The 6,168-nt window shown below is 33.8% G+C and overlaps 1 protein-coding gene across 4 annotated transcripts in view; it reads left to right on the top strand.

The window, feature by feature from the left end:
* The window catches only part of LOC122084012, a 4,966-nt gene extending 2,522 nt beyond the window's left edge, over positions 1 to 2,444 (top strand). Inside the window, exons 1-4 of one of the 4 annotated variants that reach the window (XR_006141803.1) lie at positions 313 to 565; positions 1,980 to 2,072; positions 2,185 to 2,270; positions 2,398 to 2,444. The gene's annotated coding sequence lies outside the window, so the exon portion shown is untranslated. Of the gene's footprint in view, positions 1 to 312; positions 566 to 1,908; positions 2,073 to 2,184; positions 2,271 to 2,397 lie in introns of those variants that run through there. The other 3 variants (XR_006141801.1, XR_006141800.1, XM_042651991.1) reach the window with 3 other exon arrangements.
* The last annotated feature ends 3,724 nt before the right edge of the window (positions 2,445 to 6,168 follow it).

The following is a 6,168-nucleotide window of genomic DNA, read 5'->3' as shown; positions in this document are numbered from 1 at the left end:
ATTTTTTGACAGTACAGTTTGATGGAACTCATTTAATTGATAATTTACCAAATAAAAGAACCACTATCACAGAAACTTTAATTATTTTGCAAACTGCAAGAAAACTAAACCTCCATCTAATGAGAGTGAAAAAAAAAAAAAAAAAAAAAAACTCCAGGTTAAAGGGACAAGATTGGTAGAAAATGATTTTCTACCAATTTTCATTGTATTAAATATATATATTGATAATAAAATTCGATAATAAATATTCATATCAACAATTACATATTGATTTAAGATGGTAATTTAAAAACAAACATATTAATCATTTTTCATTTTATTAATAATAATTACAAGAATAGAATTATTATTTGTAAATATTTACTATTAATGAAATCAAATTAACTAAGTCAAAAAATCTCTCTTTCTTTCTTGTATGCTCTTAAATTGAATTATTATTGTTTTCATCTTGAACACCCCCTTTTGGCTTATGCGTATATTTTTTTAATTTGTGCAAATGTCATTGATCGAGGAAAACAATGTCCCAAATGCAATTTCATCAACACATGTTACTGCTTCTATTGAGGTATCGTCTCAACCCAAAGCAATAGCTCCAACTAGTGTTTGAAATCATTTTAGTAAGATTAAACCTCCTGATGGGTCAAAAGCTAAAAAATGCACTTGCAATTATTGTCATAAAGAGTTTGGATGTGTTACTGAACATGGTACAAGTGGATTGAAACGGCATTTGGAGAGATGTTTTTGTATCCATATAGTAAAAAGGATAAGAAACAAAAGATGTTGAGTTATACAGTTGATGAAAGTAGTGGTGTCACCAATATATCTGCTTGGAAGTTTGACCAAGAACTTTGTCATAAGGATCTTGCCCGTATGATTATTGTAGATGAATTGCCTTTTAAATATGTAGAGCGAGATGGTTTTAGACAACTTTGTAAGAGTTTGTGTCCGAGGTTCAATGTTTTGTCACGTACCACTGTGGCAAAAGATTGTTTTGCAATCTATGTGGAAGAGAAAAAAAAGTTGAAAGAGATATTTAAGAAAAATAATCAACGGGTTTGCCTTACTACAGATATGTGGACTTCAATCCAAAACCTTGGTTATATGTTCCTAACAGCCCATTACATTGACCAACACTGAAAATTGCAAAAGAAGATTGTTAGATTTTGTGTTGTCCCATCACCATACACTAGTGAAGTTATAAGCAATGTTCTTGAGTTATGTCTATTAGATTGGGGTATAGAGAGATTATCTACTATTACTCTAGATAATGCATATAATAATGATGTGGCACTTCGGAATTTAAAGAGAAGGTTTGCCAAGAAAAATGATATGTTGTTAAATCTTGATTTCTTTCATGTGAGATGTTGTACACATATTCTGAATTTAATTGTTAAGAAGGGTCTTGAAAGTTATAAGGATTCCATATCTAATGTGCGCTGTGTTGTGAGTTATGTAAGGAGTTCACCTGCTAGAGTACAACAATTTAAGTTGTGTTGTGAGCAAGAGAAGATTCAATATAAGAAAACCTTGTCTCTAGATGTTCCTACTCATTGGAATTCTGCATATCTCATGTTACGGACGGCTTTAGAGTTTCGAAAAGCTTTTAAATGCTTAGAAGATAGAGAATTGAGCTTTACAGTAGATTGTAAGGATATGGTTCCAAGTGAACAAGACTGGAAAAAAACAAGATTCTTCACAACAAGATTCTTCAAAAATTAAAGAATAGGTTGGGTTCAGAAATTAGAACAGAGTTGGATCGTTATTTGTTAGAAGGTATTGTGGATGATGAGGAAGATAATGTTAATTTCAACATCTTGAATTGGTGGAAGGTTAACATATCAAGGTTTGTCATTCTTAGTAAGATGGCTCGGGATATTTTACCAATTCCTGTTTCAACTGTTGTTTCAGAGTCTGCTTTTAGCACTGATGATCGAATTCTAGAATTCAATTCCGTAGTTCACTGACACCACGGATCGTAGAGTCCTTGGTGTGTGCACAGGATTGGCTACGACATTCACCAACACATATTGATGTCGAAGAAAACTTAGAAGACCTTGAGGAGATTGAATCAGGTAATAAGCTTTCAAGTTGAATTTCATTTAATAGCATTGTTGCTACTATTTACATGTACTGTTGTTTGGATTATCTTTCTATTTTTTTTTTTTACATTAATTATATTTCAAGTGCTATTGAGGATGTTGATATGACAAGTTTGATTTGAAGTGTGATATTGGATGCTTTCCTATTTGTTAAGGCTGAATTTTTCTTAGGTGATTGTGGAAATCTTCAAAGCATGTGTTATTTTTATAGTTCTAATTTATTCACTTTGTAACTATCAGTCTGATAAGATTTAGTATTTCATACTGCATTAATAACACGCAATATTTAATTTTACAGGGATCAATTGATGAGGAAGAGTGAACATGGAAATGCAATGAAGGATGCCAAAAAAAAACGATCGTTTCATTTTCTTTTAAACAAATTTGAGTTCTTTGGATTTTTTGTTTTCTTAGGATGCTCTCTTCTTTGATTAACATGACAAGGGTTTTGAGATCTTTGGATTGTTTGCCTTATTAGGGTGATCTCTTTATTTATCATGACAAATAATTGAAATTTTTTAGATTATTTACTTTTTTAGGATGATCTCCTCTTTGTTTACCATAATAGTTAGAATTAATTATATTGTTTGAATGTTTTCTTTAGGATATTCTCTTCATAATAAGTAATTTGTAACTTTTTATTTTTTTATCTCCTCTTTATTATGAACATTTTTTTTTTAAGTTATTTCATATTTTGTACGATCAGGGTCAAGGTATACCTGTCCCTTGATGGCAAACTAGGGTCAGGGTTAATCAGGGCCATCCCGGCCCTTGGTGGCAAACCAAGATCAAGGTCAGGGTCAATCAGGGTTAGGATCAGGGTCATCCCAACTCATCCCTGAAAAATCAAGGCCAATCAGGGCGGGTAAGGGTTGGGTTGAACCCTGAAAGGGTAGGGCCTGGGATGAAGTTTTGTGGTCCTGAGTCAGGGTCAGGGCGGGTTTGGGCCCAATTAAAGAGACTAAGGGTTGGGATAGGGATTTAAGAAACCCAGCCCAACCCGGCCATGTTGCACCCCTAGCCACAAGTGCCTACCTACTAGGCTATTCAATTGTTTTGAGCTCCTCTCTCTAAGAATTCGGTTCCTTTTAGAGTGTTTTTATTGGCCAATTCTGGTCTTTTGGCTGTTGGATTTGATACTTCTATTTTTGTTTCCCTATAACACATTGTTCCTTGTTCACCATTGTGTTCTGAGTCTTCATGTTTTCTTTTCTACCACTAATAATTGCAACACTAGCTATCTAAGACAGCTTAGTTTTTAGTTTATTTGTTTGTTATTTATAAAATCAAATTCTTATGAAAGAACAAGAATGTGGATAGTTGTACTCAAATGCCTTATCATGTGTATGATATGGTAAATTGTTTGAGATTTAAAATGTAACCGCAAGCGTACGGATCAGTGTAGCTACGGGTCGAACACAGGGAGAGCAGCCACTTTATTTTTTTATTTCTTTTAATAATGCGAAAGTGAACCGATTAATGATTGTGATTTAATTCTAATTACCGTCCTAAATATATGTATCTAAAATAACGTCCTAACCATTCGTCATCTAAGAATTTAAAGACGCAAGCCACGCAATTAAAATTAAATAAATAAATAACTGAAAATAAACAACCCCACACAATAAAAAAAATAATAAATAAAGGAAAAAAATACTGAAATAAAAATAAAGTAAAAAAAAAGGGGATAAAGCTAGAGAGAGACTCACAAGTAGGTTTCTCTACTTAGCCCGAGGGATGCATCATAATATGAGCTTCCCTACTTGACCAGAGAATCACTCTTACAAGGGTTACTCTACTTGACTTTAGGGAAAGGGTGACAGTTAAAATAAAAGCAATAAATTGATGGTTCTATGGCTAGGAGGGGCAAAGCCAACACATACACTAGCCATGAACCTTGGGGAAGAGGGATAGCAATAATGTAACGACTGAAAATAAAAAATCCTAGATTAAGAAAGAAAGGGTAGTCAGAAGAGGGAATGAGAGGGGGGAGAGACGACTACTGAAAGAGCCTACTTACTTGAATCAATGCTTAAACTTGAAAAACAATTGCTCCACGGCTCGTGATCTTGTCACCTAGATCTAAGCCTAAAACTATAACTTAAAAAATTACAACTCAATTGCATAAATCATAAACAAAAAGGGCTGAATAAAAATAAAAGAGTGCTTGCATTAATTGAAATAAAAAAAAAAACTATTACAAAAGTGATTAAAGAAAAGATAAAGAAGAACTAAAACTAAAGAGAGAGCAAGAGAAAGAGAGAGCAACTAAAAAAAACTAGAAGAATAATGAATTGTCTCCCCTCCTCTTACATGAGTTGTATTTATAGGGAATAGGGAGGTAGGGTAACAATTTTCTCTTTCCCAAAAGAGAGAAACCCACAATTGATTGTGAGATCTTTTGAGTCCAAAAGTGCTAAGATGGAGGAGAGAGAAGAGAGAAATAAATTTTGAGAAATTTCCTATAATTTTTTTGCTTATTTTCTTTCCTTTTTTTTTTCTAATTTATTTTTCTTCTTTTTTTCTCTCTCCTAGGGACGATTTTTTTTTCTTCCTTTGTGTGATTTGGACAATCTTTGGTGATGATGTGGAGGAGAGAGAAGATTTGGACAATCTCTATTTCTCCCTTTTTTTTTTCTTTCCTTTTTTTTGTTATTCTCTTCTTGCTTCCACGATTTTCCTTGCTTCTAATTTGATGTGGAAATCCCCTCCATGCCCTTAGTGCTTTAAGTGAGTGAAAAGCAGGAAATCTTCAACAAAATTCTCTAAAAAAAACAACCATGAGATTCGAACTTGAGACCTCTTGGTGAGCAAGGGAATTTTGTACACCATAGCTCACCAACTACGCTAGGTAGTTGTTGTTACCAAAAACAAATCTTTAATCACTTAAGGATGTGGTCCATCGATCCTTGTTGGCATTTGGAGTATTCCTTGTACCTCTGGGACAATTGCAAACAGGTTGGTTCTGCATCTCAGTTCAGTTCTGATCCATTATTCTTTTTCTAACCCGAAAAGAATAATCATTTGTACGGGTGACCAAACGAATGTGTACTTTTAATTGAACAAGTCCATCTTGCTCAAAATTTCGTCCTCTTCGCAACCATGAAAAGAAATAGGACCTCTTTACGTGTAAAATTGAAGATATAGCGTCCGATAGTCCTTAAGGCCTTGAAAATATAAAACCTGCAAAAAGAGAATAAAACCCAAGGTAGCTCCATTCTAAATATGTAAAATGCATGTTTTACTACCATAGATTTCACACATAAATGTGCTCATCAGAATTCCCCCACACTTAGACTTTGCTAGTCCTCGAGCAAAACAAAAAGAAAAAGAATAAAGATAAAAAAAACCTAACTCACTTTCGTAGGAATCACGGTTGCACTTAGCATGTGCAACAAGCCTTTAAACCCTTAGGTCACCCCCAGTGGACGAGTTGTGTCTCGTGGATGTTTGTAGTGAATATACACCCAAAATTTAAATTAACTTGAAAAATTACCATTTAAAGTTTTCAATAACTACAAAACACACACCCTCTTTCAATTAGAGCACATCAACTGAGGAACCCTCACACTTGAACTTTAATACTCCATCTAGATTTAGGAACAATCACACATCTCAAATAGAGACGACCCTTGTATATTCTAAAGCATGACAAATCCTAAGGCAAACCACATTGCAAGGTAGGGACCATGAACTAGGGTTTTGGAGCGTTAACCAATCATAAACAACAAGGCATAATGGTATCTTTTTTTTTATTTTTTTTTATTTTTTTTATTTTAAGTAGAGAACTCATTCTACTCCACTACATTTGGCCTGAATAACATGGTGGAGCAAACACCAGAAACCCAAGTTACTAAGTAGCTTCGCTTTATGCATATGCCAACAAAGACAGGGATGCTAAGTTCTTTTCGGAAGTATTCCTTCATAAGAGGTTCGATCAAAACACCCTGCTTCATGAGGCGTCGTATTCTGTTTAGCTCCTAAAATTCTATACTTACTTTCTACTTTTTGACCAATTTTCACTTTCTTTGCATATCCATATCATATATTTTTATACCATACCAAGAAT

The sequence above is a fragment of the Macadamia integrifolia genome, chromosome 7, assembly GCF_013358625.1.
Source record: "Macadamia integrifolia cultivar HAES 741 chromosome 7, SCU_Mint_v3, whole genome shotgun sequence".
In the NCBI taxonomy this organism is placed as follows: Eukaryota; Viridiplantae; Streptophyta; class Magnoliopsida; order Proteales; family Proteaceae; genus Macadamia; species Macadamia integrifolia.
This window is presented reverse-complemented; position numbering and strand designations above follow the sequence as displayed.